Genomic DNA, 16,323 nt, shown 5'->3' on the forward strand with positions numbered 1-16,323 from the left:
GTGGCTTAGGTCGTGAAGCGTCTGCCTTTAGCTCAGGTCATGATCCCAGGGTCCTGGGACTGAGCCCCACATTGTGCTTCCTGCTCAGTGGAGAGTCTGTTTCTCCCTCTGCCTCTGTCCCTCCCCCCTGCTCATGCTCTCTCTCTCTCACTCTATCCCAAATAAATAAGTAAAATCTTGAGAAAAAAAAAGAAAGTTCTCATCCTTCCAAATATCTGAGATTCTATTTCATTTTTAGCTAATTTTCATTGATTTTTTGGGTTAATTTTTTTTTCATATGGAGATTTGTTTGGGTCTATAGAAAGGAAGGAATAAGGAAAACAATTCTCCCTCTCAATATTTATTAAATAATTCATTTCCTTTTTGCTTATGATACTTTATTACATACTAAATTTTTCTATTTAATTTATGGGCTTTTATCTTGTTCCCCTGAGCTTTTTATCTGTCAGTATCCCAGTCTTATCTTTTGTACTGCTGTTATTTTATAGTGTGATTTCATATTTGATAGGACTGGCTTCTTTTTTTAAATGACATTTTTGAGAGCCACACCTACTTATTTCCAAAATGAAGTTGTGAATTATTCCTGTTTTCTTTTTCTAAAATGACCTAGAATTTCAAATGAGATTGCTTTAACTGGTGTATCACCTTAGGACAAATTAACCTACTGTATCTCTCATTAATATCACCTTTTCTAGGTCATTTATTCATATGTCTTATATTTCCCACTAAATATTTCTTTACATAAGTCAATCGCAACTTTTATTATGCTATTTATTAGGTTTTTATATTTCGTAATGCTTTTGTAGCTTTGGATTATTTTTTCTGCTGGTACAAAAGAATGCAACTTATTTTGTATGTTTAATTTGTATTTAGCTAAATATATGTATAGTGTATATATAGTATATAGCACATTCATATGATATTTTATATGTATATATTATATCTCATATTGCTATAATATATAGTAAATATATATCATATATGTATATATCTTGTATCGATATAATATATATTTTAAATATATATTTATTTATTTTATATATGTATAACTATTGCTAGGAAGAAAGATTGGAGATTAACTGTTACAAAACCTAAGCCTCAGCCATCATCTTAATGGACATTCCCCAATTTTAACTTGTTTATAGCCTAAAGTTTCCCATAGCAAATTACCTTATTGTGGTATCTGATTTGGAGAGAATTTTGAAAAATATAAAGAGGATTAGTTTTTAATTAGCCAACGTGGATGTTAAGCTTTGGTTCCTTTTTTTTTTTTTTTAATTTGACAGACAGAGATCACAAGTAGGCAGAGAGGCAGGCAGAGAGAGAGGAACGGAAGCAGGCTCCCTGCTGAGCGGAGAGCCAGATGACAGGGTCCTGGGATCATGACCTGAGCCAAAGGCAGAGGCTTTAACTCACTGAGCCACCCAGGCACCCCAAGCTTCTGTTCCTTTAAAAATTAACCAAGCTAGGGGCACCTGGGTGGCTCAGTCGTTAAGCGTCTGTCTACCTTCAGCTCAGGTCATGATCCCAGGGTTCTGGGATCGAGCCCTGCATCCAGCCCCATATCAGGCTCCCTGCTCAGCAGGAAGCCTGCTTCTCCCTGTCTGACACCCCTGCTTGTGTTCCCTCTCTCAATGTCTCTCACTCTCTGCCAAATAAATAAAATCTTTAAAAAAATTTTTTAACTAAGCCAGAAGTCTAGACCTTAGGGCCTAGATCATTTATTTACTTGTATATTAAAGTCAATTCATTATTATTTTTCAAGAATATTATCATTTAGAATAAAATTCCAGTGTGAGTACTAGAGACCCAGAAAACCATGGCTGAAGCAACATAGTCCGACAGATTCCTAGTTCTCAAGGCCAGGCTTCTCCAAGTTGAGAGTCCCTGATGGAAAACCTTTCTGCTTCACCCTATGAGGAAATATGACTCCATCCACATGCTCCAAAATAGTTGCTGAAGCACCAACCATCATGACCTTATTCCAAGCTACTACAGGAAGGAAGAAGGAGGAAGGAACAGATACCTCCTCTAATTTAATGAGACTCCCCAGAAATCTCCAGGCTCACTGGCCACAACTTGACATGCATCATCATCTCTAGTTGCTATAATGGAGCCTGGCAGATGTCATCTTTTTACTCAGCAGCAATGCATCCAGCTAAAAATTGGGTTTTGTTCATTTGAGAGAGAAGGGGATATGACTCTTTGACAGGTGACTGTCTCTGCCACAGAAACTCATCACTGACCAAACGAAATTCTTCAGCCCAAAGTGAGCAGCCTTCCTTTCCTTCATGTAGTCTTCACAGGCTTATCCGTAGTTATCAGATGTCAGTCCTGCTGTCCACTGAACTTTTTTTAATTTGTTAAAGATAGTTCACCAACACTGAGGACTCTCTGACTCTAGCTACCTCTTATATCTTATTATTTCAAGCTCACTCCTGGACAATGTCTATTGATACTCGTCATTTATATTTTAAATTGGTTCTCTTAATCATATTGAGAAAATACACTATCCAATTAATTTTTTTTAGTTTGATGATAAATTTTCTCAAATTCCTTTTTTGCTGTATTTCAAAAGAATGATATGGGGTTTTTTTCTTATTTAGCCTACAGGTGTGAAATATTTCATTACTAATTTCTCAGTAATTATATTCTTAGTTCTTAGTTTGGACTTCCTTTGCATTCCAGGGGTAAACTTACGGACTGCAGACTGTTATTTGTTTAAAGTAATGCTGAATTATTCATAGTGCTCTTTATTTCAAAATTTCACATCTATAACTTTTCTGTTATCTTTATCCTGTTTGGGCTGACAGCCCAATTTCTTGGTTTTGCTTTCCAGTTCCAGAGGTTTTTCTAACATATCCACCTTTTGAAAGAATCAGTGTTTGAATTTGCTTATCAATTATTCCATTTTTGTATTCAAAATCTCTTCATACCAGCTCGTGTCTTTATTATTTCCTTCTACTTAACTGTTTGGTTTTATTGTTTTCTCTCTTTTCTATGATCTTAAAAGTAGAAACTAGCTCTATCTTTTTTTAGAATAAGAACATGTAATGGAAAAACATCTAAATTCTGCTTTGTTAGAACTTGAACCTGTTTATTTCTACATAGATTTTTAATCTTTAACTTTCTTACTTGTTCTGAAGCTAAGTGTATAATTCATATATATGTATTTAATGTATATATAAATTCTGAGGTATTGAGTAGTTTGTTGGAGCCTATTTCATATAGTTTTAATGAATTGTACTTTGGGAGTCTCAAGTTTATGGAGATTTTCCTTGTGAAATTATTTTGTGATCAGTTTTTAAATATTCAGAGGATATATAAACAGGAATGTATTAATTCTACCATCATTTCTCTTTCAACCTTCTCAATATCTTTATTTTGTCCACTTGATTTGATACTTAAGGAGAGAATATAGGAGCACCTGGGTGGCTCAGTGGGTTAAGCCTCTGCCTTCAGCTCAGGTCACGGTCTCAGGGTCCTGGGATCAAGCCCCACATCGGACTCTCTGCTCAGCAGGGAGTCTGCTTCCCCCTCTCTCTCTACCTACCTCTCTGCCTACTTGTGATCTCTGTCTGTCAAATAAATAAATAAAATCTTTTTAAAAAAGAAGAAGAAGAAGAAGAGAACATGAAACCGAAATCTTCTCTAGTGGTATTCTCTGCTTTCCACTTATAATTTTAGATTTATTTCCTTTTTTGTGTGTGATTTTTATGTTCTTTTATCTATTTTATTTTATGTTCTTTTATTTTTTTGTGATTTTTATGTTCTTTTATTTTTTCTATTTTAGTAGGCTTCACACCCAGTGTGGAGCCCAACATGGGGCTTAAATTCACAACCTGAGATCAAGACATGAACTGAGACCAAGAGTCAGATGCTTAACCGACTGAGCCACCCAGGTGCCTGATATTTTGATGTTTCTCTTAATGAGAGCAATTTTAAGCACTTACCTTTATTGTTTTAATTAATTGGCTAATCCATCAATTAATCCAGTTGTATGGAAAATGTTCGTTTGAAGGCCTACTATGTGTAGACAGTATCTAATTTCTCAGGACATTGAGGAACAATGTGGTGGGTAATAGGGAGGGCACGTACTGCATGGAGCACTGGGTGTGATGCCAAAACAATGAACATAGTTATGCTGTAAATAAACAAATTAAAAATAAATAAATAAATTAATTAATTAAAATAAATAAATAAATAAATAAATAAATTCTCAGGACAGTCATAATTGCCAAGAGTATAGTAATTACCACTACACTTGATCTGTCTTTTGTTATATTGTTTGGTTCTTATAAAAAATAATAAAGCACAGGAAGGCCATTGGACTTAAAATCAAGAATGTCTATCAAACCCTGTTGCCTCACTGAGTCTCAATTTTCTATCTATCAAATGAAGATATCAGTAACACTTACCACAAGATAAGGCCAGATAAGGCCCTCCTCTAGTTTGCATATATCTAATGTATATTAGGGTTACACTATAATTGGGGGTTTCTCTTTCCCTCTTTGGCCTGTAAGCTAATGACACCTCGTGGATGCATACAGTTTTTACTGTAAAACACTTGATAATCACTCTTAATGTTTTATTTCACTATATTTGCCATAAATATCTTTGGACTATTTTTTAGGGCAGGCAAAAACTGTTATCACTCTGCGATTACCTCTTTTCCCTTTATCCATTCATTTTAACCCAAAATTCAGGAACATCTCTATTTTTTCCCTTCAATTTTTTTAATACCTTTTTTTAAGTAAACTCTACTTAAAGTACCCCAGTGTGGGGCTCAAACTCATGACCCCAAGATTTTGTGCTCTGCCAACTGTGCTAGCCAGCCTTCCCACTCTGTCAGTTTTTATTATCATTATTATTATTATTTTAGTCCAATAGTAGTTCCTATTAGTTAGATCTATTGGCAACAACACTTTCTTTAATATTTATTATTTATTTATTTTTCACCAGCTGTTGGTTCATGGTCATTGCATCCTTCAATATTCTTTGATTAAAAAAAAAAAAGGTACCTGGCTTGTAAATGTTCTAAAGTAGCTATTCTGAAAATACCTTTTAGTTTCAGTTCATTCTACATATGCACTCCGATCACCTGCATCTACTCCTAGGACATAATCACCTTCTTCATACAGAAGTCACTCAACTCTGTATCTCCAGCTGAAACTTACAGATCCTATCCCCTGCCTACAGGTATGGTCCCCAAATTTTCCTCAAACCTGCTCCTTCCTCTGAATTCCCCAGTCCACTTGCTCCAGCAGAAACATCAACGTCATCTTCAACTTCATCCTCTTCCATTCCTTGTTTGCCCCTCATCCACATTTTAAATATCTCTCAAGTACATTTACTTCGGTCTACACCCATTGCCACCACCAACGCTGTCTTCATTTCTTGTCTGAACAACTACAACAATGTCTTTACTCATCACTTCTCCACCAATCTTTACTCATCTTTGATTCATTCCCAGCCCCTTTCATCCACAGGAGTTTTGAAAATGCAAACCTGTTGTATTATTCTCTTGGCTGAAAAATTTCAATAGTTCCCCAGTGCCTTCAGGGTAAAGTCATAAGGTCCTTCATGTGGTTTGTCTACCCTGTGCCCCTGCAGCCTCTCCCCACCATACCTTTCCACACACCTACTCCATCTCTTTCCTTGGATGGTTCCTCTCTTCCTACAGACCTCTGGGGAGCTGCCCCCATTGCTCACCCAGAATCCTTCCATGTTTCCTTACAGCTTTGTAAGTATTGAGAGAAAGAAAGAGACAGAGAGAAACAGAGACAGACAGACAGATAATGAATTTTTTGTTGTTCATCTAATAAGTGAACTACTGAATCAGTTATCTTTATGAATGAAAAGCATTCTTTAGTCTCATATTTTCTCCTTGAAGTCTTGTTTCATTATTTCTGGCTTTGGTCATTTAAGCTGGAGGCATAAAAATCTTCTCCAATCTTCTCTCTCTGGTGGGTAACCTTAGTTTCTGACTTGTAAAGTAGCAATGTTCTTTTCATGAAGCTGTGGTTTGGTGTTGGTCTCTGTCTCTCTTACATCAGCTCCACGAGCCTTCTCAACTTCCAGGCTCCTGTGTATACACATCATGTCTTCTTCAAGAATTTACTACTCACCCGATGGATCTATTTTCTGTCCTTAAGTTCAGTCCATTTTTTTTACATATTTTTTACATACATACAATTTTTTTATATATTCAGCTTTTATGACTCAAGTTCATCTTCAATTTTACTGATCTAATTTTTGTATTTTCTTTCTGAATTTTACTACTGCTAATGATGACCTGGGGCTGTGCTTCCTCTTTTAGTCGTTTCTTTTCTTTCTTCTTCTTTCCTCCTCCTTCCTTCTCTCCCTCTTCTCCTCTCTCTCCCCACATCAGGCCACACGTGCTTCATGGTAATGCATCCTCTATTATCTCTTTAAATATAAATTCCAACCATTCTCAGAAATATTTCGGTTCTTTTGGTCAACATTCATTTCAGATTGTAGTATCTTTTTCACATTTCAAACCTTTTTTCAAAGCTACATTTAATTCTGTTTATTCACTCATTCTTAAATTCCACCCATCAAACTTAGTTGAAACTTCTGAAAGCGACCTATGATTCAGGAAATGTTGAAGATTTGTTGGTGGACTTTAAATGGAAGAGATTCCTGTTGTTCCTATCTGATCATCATCCCAGATGTGGCCTTCTAAAGGAGTTGTGTTCAAGCGATTGGTTAGGAGTCAGTACACAGGGTGGATGAGCAGAAGTGACGGGAGGCAACAGAACAGTGAGGAGGCTTTGCAGTAAACCATGTCTGTAGCAATTTAAGGCCTTAGATTAGGATGACAGTGGAATAGTAAACAAACAAACAAACTGGCCATGAGGTACGTTCTAAGTGACTTCATCCAAATCAGATGTTCTTTAGCATGAACTGAACACATGGATCATTCTGTCACTTAACCCATTAGACATTATACAAATCCAAAATGCCAAATAACAGTCACTTTTCTTGGACAGTAATAACAAGCAGGATTGGTTTTGAGCACACGTAAGGAGAAGAGATTTCCCCCAAAGAAAAATCTAGAAGAGCTGCCTTTTCATCAACTTTGTGCAAGCACTCCCTGTCATCTAGGCAGCTCAAATCAACATGACAACCCAATTGGGACCCTGAGCTGCAGGAGGGTAAGGCAGCCACACTCTGCAACCCTGGTCGATTGCAAGCCCACTGTTCACCTCTCATCCCTATGCGACTCTTAAAAGTGAACTACACTAATAGAGCTAATTCTTCCTTTCACGTTGCCCCAACATTACTGACATCATTATTGGAGAAGTTGGGTCTCCTGAGATGTGTTCTGGAAAGCTCTTGCAGAGAGGAGTTAAAATCCTGCCTGCGCTGAAGAGTGACGAAAATGTAAATTTCAGTAATCTTACTAGTGAAGCAGACATATTTCACCAAGGCCAGATTAATTTAACAGCTACGTTTCCATTCCTGCATGCTCTTAAGTAAAAACAGACCTACAAAACAGTCAGACAGGCAGAAGTGATCCTCTAAACACACAGAGTGTGCAGAGGCTCCAGCCCACGAAAAGGATCCCAACAGGGACCCTAAAGGGTATGTGATGACACATTGCAGAAGACAAGAAGACTTTCCACGTGCAATAATTTATATAAATATTGTTTAGGAATGCCTGAATGTAAGACATCAGATCTGTGTGGGGTTAACAAGAAGTAATGGCCCCAAGATAGTGCAATTTAGACAGAACTGGGAATGATGTGTAAACCACTTTTGCCTGACTCTACCAATTTGATGAGTGACCATAAATTCCAAAGCTGGGACTTCTAATTGCTGCTCAGCAACTGACTTGTGCTCTAGCCCTATAAAAGCTCTAGCCCTACTTTAAAAAGCACATTGATGTCTCACACTGCAAATACTTTTGAAGACCTTCACTGGGCCAGAGATGCTGAGGCAGGCAAATATGAAGGACCCTGTGCCTGCTCTCATGGAATTTACAGAATACGTGCCAGGCAGGTACCAGGCATCCAGAAGGCAACTGGTTGGTCGGTGGGAAATTGTCTAAAACTGAGCCAAGGGGAAAGAGTAGATTTGGACAGGGGGTGAGAAGAGCAGCCATGCAAGATGAGTGACGTGTATGCCCCTAGTAAATGTAGGGGGCCTATTCTCTGGTAATAATGATGGGCTGCCCATTCATCTATTAGTATTGATAGCCCTGTAATATAATCATTTGCTTTTAGGTCATCTCTGCAACTCTTCACGGGCAGGTACTTATTCATTTTTTCCTCCACAGCACCTATCATGCAATACGTGCTCAATCACTGTGTGTCCAATAAATAAATGAGAGAACATTTCATCAGCAGCATGGGAATAATCAGCCACGTCCATTAGTACAGGAGAAACTGTTTTCCCTCCCCCGTGCCAGAGGGAACTGTCTGTGAGGATAAGGCCTGCCAGAGAAGGACTGGAAAGTGTTGTATGTGCACCTGTGTGTGAGTGTGCACACATGTGTGCATGTGTAGGGCAAGTTTCTGGCGGATATCTGTCCTTAAGAAAGAGCCAAAATGGGGCACCTGGGTGGCTCAGTGGGTTAAGCCTCTGCCTTCAGCTCAGGTAATGATCCCAGGGTCCTGGGAGCGAGCCCCACATCAGACTCTCTGCTCTGGGGAGAGCCTGCTTCCTCCTCTCTCTCTGCCTGCCTCTCTGCCTACTTGTGATCTCTGTCTGTCAAATAAATAAATAAAATCTTTAAGAAGAAAAAAAAAACCTTTTAAGAAAGAGCCAAAAATTGAAAGATGGAAGTCATCAATTAGGCACAGAAACTGGAGGAGTTGAGCAAATGTGAGGGGGAAAAAAAACAATAAAAGACGGTGAAGATGGGAAAATAGAGCAAAACAGGTGGATTACTTGGGATCTAGTACCTGAATTACAAAGAGCTTTATGGAGTGGCCTGCCACAAACTCTTTGGGCTGAGGACAGAGTCTTAAAGTTGCCAGATAAAGTATGTCCCAAATATTCCATGGAATGCTGTACACCAAATATTCCATGCGATATGCTTACACTTAAAAAAGTGCTTCATTGTTTTTTCTTAAATTCAAATTTAACTGGGCATCTTATGTAAATCTGGCAACCAATTTTAATGGAACAGCCAGGATGGAAAAAAGGCTGGACAGCTCTGCTGGGAGGAGATTATGGAAAGTTAAATCCCATGAGGCTTTGCATGGCAATTTTATTCACTTTATTATTAGGTGATCAAGAAGCCTCCCAAAAGACAAGGATGGATTTAGTAAGAAAATAAGGTGATTCTCGAGTGATAGCAAGTATTGTTGTATTCGCCCCCACTTTCTGAGTCTTTCACACCTGTCCCTAGTGTCACCAGACCCTATAAACATCCTACCTGTGGCTTCTGTCCAGGAGCCAGTCACCAGATTCTACCCTGCAGAGGCTCAGGGGAAAGAAAATGTTTCCTCTGCCTTCCCTGTGAGAAAAAATGGGACTAAATGAGTTTTCCACATGTTGGGGTGGGTTTACCTTAGGGGAAATCTGGCTACAAAACCTTTACTTAAAATATCTTTAACAGGCATTTGTTTTTCTTATATAACGAGTCATTTGGAGATAGGACACTGTGGGCATTGGTTTAGTTGCTTAGCAACATCAAGACCACATGCCTGAAAAACTCTCAGTTTCTACCTCTTGGTTACAAGATGGCTGCTGGGGCCTCACCCACCACAGTCCTGCTTAAGGAAGGAAGGAGAAGAGGAGAAGTTCATTCAACTGATTCCGATCCTATTCTTCTTTCCTTTGGAAAACAAACAGCTTCCTGGACCCTGTTCACCACAGCAGACTTTTGGTTCTATCTCATAAGGCTTTTGAGTTTCTTATAGTGAGAGATAACTAGGAAGAAGAAAGTGGAGTGGTTTTGGTTTGTAAGAAACAGTTGAAGGGAGCCCTAACCTGGCCAACCTTCTAGAAGGAACAGCTCCAGCAAACACTGAAAAAGAATCCAGACTCTGGAATCCAACAAACCTTGGTTCGAGGCTCTACCCCGCACTGGTCACGTGCCCTTGAGCAAGGCACTGAACCCTCCCAAACAGCCATTTCCTCATTCGAAGTATGAGCGTAGTAACAGTGACCTCAAAGCAGAACAGGACGTGAGGCCAGAGATGACGAACCTGATGTGGTACGTGGCAGGAGATACAAAACGAAGAACAGCCATGCTTATTTGGAGATGGCAGCCAGTTAAACACGAGGGTTTTTTCCTATTTGGATAAAATATGCCTTCTATTAGATACACATTTTCATTAAGTTCCAGATTACGTAGGTTTTAACTCTACAACATCTTTGCAATTCAACCAAACACGGTTAAGATCGTGACTGGTCCTGATTAACCATGGCCAATTGCACACGCATGTCATTAGCAGAAACCAAAAACTTTACCAAAAGACATTTCTGTAGATATTCAGGTTTGGGGCACTTCCCTGATATTTGCAAGTTGTTGTTTCTTAAATTACGTGAGAAAAAAACTTTTGATTCAAGGAATGTTTAGTCCTACATGAAAAGAGTAAGGGCCACCTTGAAAGCCCTTCTTTTCTTTTTTGTTTTGTTTTGTTTTTGAAGATTTTATTTATTTATCCGTAAGAGAGAGAGCAAAAGAGAGCAGGAACGGGGGACAGGGGTAGAGGGAGAAGGACAAACAGATTCCCTTCCCTGCCAAGTGGGGAGTTGGATGCGGGGCTCAATCCCAGGACCCCAGGATCATGACCTGAGCCAAAGGCAGATGCGTAACCGCCTGAGCCACCCAGGTGCCCTGAAAGGCTTTCCTTTCAATACACACATTATATTCAGTTTCCCATTGGAAGAAAACTACAGAACCTATGGTTACTGAAATGGCTTCAAGAACCAAACAACAGGCCTTAACAGACTCACTGTGATGATCATCTGTAAAATGTCCTCAAATATATCAACATTTACTCTATTTGGCCATTGAAGCTCAATGAACCCTTCCTAAGAATGAAAGAGAATCTTATATGTTATTGCACTCTTTAGATATTAAAAAGTCTAAATATGGGCTAGAGAAATTAAGATAAACTATTGTTATACCCACAGATGTTTAAAATTTACCGATAACGAATGCACACGCCAGAACTTGAGAAAAATGAAAGAAATGGCATTAAAACTCTTTATTATTTGTAAAAAAAAAAAAAGTCTTCTTAGACAAGCCAATTTAATACAGACAGCGCAAATAGCAATGACTTGTCCAAGGAAATATTGAAATCCATTAGGATTGCACGTGTACAATCTGATTCAACAAGTCAGTGTATTTTTCTCAAAAACATAATATCTTTTCTGCATTGTGTGAGATGAAGGTTAGATTACATTTCTTGCCTGTGCAGTAATTCCCACATCATAAATTCTGATGAAATTATATCAATCTATAAAGCAAATGGATGTCTGACCTACCATCGCTTTCTACTTCTCAGCAAGAGAGGCTGCCATACGGGCAAATCCCCAGCTGCTCGGAGCGATGCTATTGCTGCATGCCTTTGCCTGGGAACTGTTATTAAGTATCCTGACCAGGAGCGGCTGCTCGAGTTTGTGGTTTCTGCTCTGAATATTAAACTTGGGCATACAAGAGTCCTTATTGTGGGGAGCACTTGGAAATGGTAATACAAAATTGCTTTATATTTGCGGGATTTGATTGCTTTAGATGATACAGCCCTAGCTGGTGGGCCTCTCTTGCTGCTTGTGTTCCCAGATTATAAATCATTCCTTTGACAGGGTATCTGCCACAACCAGGTCTCCGTTTCTGCGGTATCATTTTTTATATTACAACTGGCAACTGCTCTTCTGGGCTGTTCATATAAGTGACACATTTTGCATAATTTATGAGAAGGGGGTCAAAATCAAAGCTAATAAAAGCCTCCCCAACTTTTCTTGTACATGTCAAGGCGTCTCAGGCTTTGAGTCTTGAGAGGGCTGGCTTGTGGATACAGGATGTTTTTGTAGGGTGGTGGTGGGCACTGTGTGGACCAATACTGAAATTCAGGATCGTAGAAGTCAACATGAAGCAAGGCTACATCTACAATTAGCCAACGGTTACAGATCATCCACCTTCAAGAGCAAAACAAGATCTCCTTAAAATTTATGGGAAAAGGCAGAAGCACTTAATGCGTCTTCACATAGAAAAGGACGGTAGAAGTGGGTGCCTCGTTTTCCTCTTCTGAGCACAAGAGCATTTAACAAGGCGGTCCCGCAGGTTCCCTTCTGGTTCTGACATTTCGGGGAGGCTACAAAGCTTACTGATGGAATTGAAGCACCATGAATGCAGGTGGTAGTCAAAAGGCTATATTGCTTCTCTGCTGCAAACAATTTGGCTTCAGATTTCTGATCTAAGAACCTGAAGCTGTCTCTCATTCCTAGAACCCGCATACCAGCTGCATGGTGGAACCTACATTCCCGAAGTTACCCATTTTATCTCCCGGAACACCGCTGACTTGTGGTTGTGCCTGAGATGCTCTGGTTTTTCTCCATGTGAATTTAGGGAGATATTGATTTGAATGAGGACACCCAATAAGCATAATGAGATGTAACCAACAGTATGAGTTGCCTTCCAAATTATGCTCTAATGAATTTGTGAACAAAGGAACCAATAGGTAAAAAGACTGTTTGGAAAACACCTCGGCCCAGAAATAACAAGCTCTCAGTCACTCCCCATAAGAGGCCCAGCTTACTCTGGGTCTCCTTGGTTGCCCTTAGTAGATCAATGCTTCTTTGACATTCCATTAGTCATAATACAAAGCAGGAACTGTGAGTGGCCCAAGGCTCAACATTAGCTGGAAGGGGTTTCCAAATTAACCAAGTTCGGCATTTCCTAAGCAATTACTTGCCTTTCCCCATCCACCCTCCTCCCCCTTCCAAAAGAGGATTTGTATATGTTTTCAAATATAGCCAAAACATAATTGCAGTGTAACTAGAGAAATCTAGTACAAAACTTCTGATCCCTGAGCTCAGTTAATGTATTGAAGTTACCTCCATCTGAATGGACTGTGTTCATATACGTGGTCAGCCCATTTCAGAGCTCTTTGGGAAATCATCTCTTTCCAAAATGTGGAAAATAGAAGTTAACAGTGCAGAATAATTTTTTTAAGATTTTTTATTTATTTATTTGACAGACAGAGATCACAAGTAGGCAGAGTGGCAGGCAGAGAGGAGGAAGCATGCTCCCCGCCAAGCAGAGAGCCTGATGCGGGGCTCTATCACAGGACCCAGAGATCATGACCTGAGCTGAAGGCAGAGGCTTAACCCACTGAGCCACCCAGGTGCCCCAGAATAATTTTCTTATTGATAATGGTTGAATGCTGAAATTGATTCCTTCGAGAATTTTACTTTAATCATTGGATTTTAGAACTGAGAAGACTTCATAGACAATTTCACTTTTCCGTTGAGAAACTGAGACCTGGGAGAATAAAAGGCCTTGCCCAAGTTCACAGAGGCAGCAGCAGAATTAGGACTAGAACCTGGATACTCCCAACTCCTATCAAGGAACTGTAATTTTCAAGCTTTCTTGACAATGAACTGCTGTTTGCAACATATTTTCCATCGTAATTCAGTCAAATTTACATCCAAGCAACTAAAACGAAATTTCAAGAAATGATTCTGTCCCTTATTATGTGTGATATGCTCTGATCTGTTATATTTTGTTCTTTTTCACTTACTTTTTTCTTGACACAGGTCATGAACTACTAATGGTTATAACGCACAGTTTTTAAAACAATGTTCTAGATCACTTTTGCTCAAAAATGCCTTATTAGATTTCCTTTGATAAAGACTTCCTACAAATCAACTCCTATGCTACCTCCTCATCCAAGGCACAGAGTAGAATGGCATTCCTCATCCAGTCAAACCCAGGATTCTGCAGACGTGCTGCGCTGGATAGAAACAAAATGACTCCTCTAGCAAGTCATGTTTTTCCTTGATATTAGTGGCCAGAAAAGCTTAAATGTCTGGAAATAGACAACCCAAATGATAGAAGATCCAGAAGCAATCAGAGCAACAACTCTACTGAAATATGAGTTGTTCAGCCAATAGGGGGGACACTGCCCTTCAGCGGTGCTTACCCGGGCTTTTTGGCTGAATTTTTTAGGGCTCTTTGGCCTGGAATCAATGGCTTTTGTTAGTAACTGCTCCATAAAACTCAGCGTGGTGGTTGGCTTATTTGGGTGAGAGGAAACACCCAAGTTCATCAGTCCCGTTTCACTAGCAGAGGAAGGGGTGGGCTTTGCTAAGAAGTTAAGCCAGGCTGGTAGTCCACCAAAGAATGAGTAGGGGCAATGTCTTTTGGAGTGGTTTTTAGGTATTTGGTTGTGGGTTTTCCAGTGGTGCTCTCAGGTGATCAGTACCTCCAATCTTCTCTCTAGCAAAGCCCACAAAACCCTTGTCGCAACATAGTCACTGTTGAACATGTGGTGTGTATTCCTTCCTCGCCAGGGGGAAAGCACAGAGCCAGCGAGTCTGAATGGCAGCAGAAAACTGCAAGTCGCCCAGATGCCAGCAACAGGAAATGTGGAAGCAGTTCTCAGAAGACAGATGCTCAATGTGGGCCAACTCCTGGCCCTTGATGATATGCACACTCCCCATCTGAAATGGCTGCTTGCCAGGTTCCAAGCAGGAACTCCTTTTGTCCACTCCCTCCATGGGACAAGGCATGGACCTGCATCACATCAGTTCTCAGGATGTTGGATTCCAACCCGGGTTCATCCTTGCAGACTGGGGATGGAACAGCTTAGCTCCTTTTGCTGGAAATTCCCATGCCTCCTTCCTATGGTAACATGGAACCAGCCAAACCTTGTTTTTCACTCAGGGCTGATTTCTGGCAAAATTCCCACTGCAGGACTCCAGCACTGACAGAGGTTAATAGGTACCATTGAGCCACTCTCCGCTGCAGCGGTTTGATCTTCTTGGCTCTGATACTCTTCCTCCTCTTGGCACAAGAAAATTCAGCTTTTGCCCTTTATCTTGTTATCCGAGAGCCTGAATGCCCATGACAGCCGTGGAGGCAGATGCTGCCCCTTCTAAGTCCTTGGCAGAGCAGTGAAATTCAGACCAAGACAGGCAATGTGTACAGAGCTCTTTCTTTTCCCCTAAACAGCCAGCTGGCCTGTTGCTGAAACCAAGACCAATCAGAAAAGACACACATTCATATGGGGCTGGTACGGCCTTGTTTTCTCCGCCGCCGCGAAAGATAGAGGAGCAGACAGGGAGGAAACCGTTTCTCACCCGCAGTAAGCAAAGATGATTAAATCTGTCCTGCCTCCCAACAACCCTCCACTACCTTGAGTTCCTAACTCCTTGGAGGTGCATCAGCCCACGTAGTTCCACGTGGACATTGCAAGCAAACTGCCGACAGAAACTTGATGGCCTCTTGGCATAAAAGTGCATGACGCTTTCCATTACAGACAATGGATCACTCTCTTCTGGAACATCTACTACTTTTTAAAATCCACTCAGAAGGCTCCTGACTCAGCCTCAGACCCCACAGCAGAGAAGTAGCAATGAGAGGGGCACACAGAGGTTGGGCTGTGCAGTCAGCATGGACCCTACACCGTGTGCCGTCATGTAAATCCCAAAGACGCCTCGGGTCCCGATGGAGTACAGCAGTGTTCCAAGCCTCTACTGAGTGCAGGTGAGCTTCTCCTACGGCACTGGAACAACCTGCCGTGACCTCAGTTGAGCACCCAACAGAGTCCTTGGTTTGCATTTAGAAACACAAAATGCGTATCTTTTCACCCAAAACTCACACTCGAAGAAGCAAGAGCACTGGGACCCACCAAAAGACGTGTGTCACTCTGGCAGGTACCATCAGTGGAGTGGCGCACAGAATTGCTAAAACAGGCAAATACATTCGTGATTCATTCCCCTAGGAGCACCCTCCCGCCACCCTCCTCTCTTCTGCCTTGTCTCCCCGCGCATAGGGCTGAACTGGCCCATCTTTGGCAATGAACCCTTATTCCCAAATAGAGCTGGGAACATGGCTCAACTTCCTGTTTAGAATTCCTGCCCCTTCCTGTTTAGAATTCCTGTCCCTTTCCCCACCATGAAGATCCCAGAATCATTCCAGATTGCTTCCCATTTCTACTTCCATGTTTGTTCCAAAAGTTCAAAAAGGTTTGGATGAGGATATTCAGAAATCAAAACTGGACTCCTGGAATGCACAGGGATGGGCTAGGGAGCAAAGGGGCTCTGTGGGGGGCAGCTCAGGGCCTCAGTTTAACACCTCTGAAATGGGCGTAGTAGCACGCTTCTCTGTGGAAGGGG

Source organism: Meles meles, chromosome 13 (assembly GCF_922984935.1).
Source record: "Meles meles chromosome 13, mMelMel3.1 paternal haplotype, whole genome shotgun sequence".
Classification (NCBI taxonomy): domain Eukaryota; kingdom Metazoa; phylum Chordata; class Mammalia; order Carnivora; family Mustelidae; genus Meles; species Meles meles.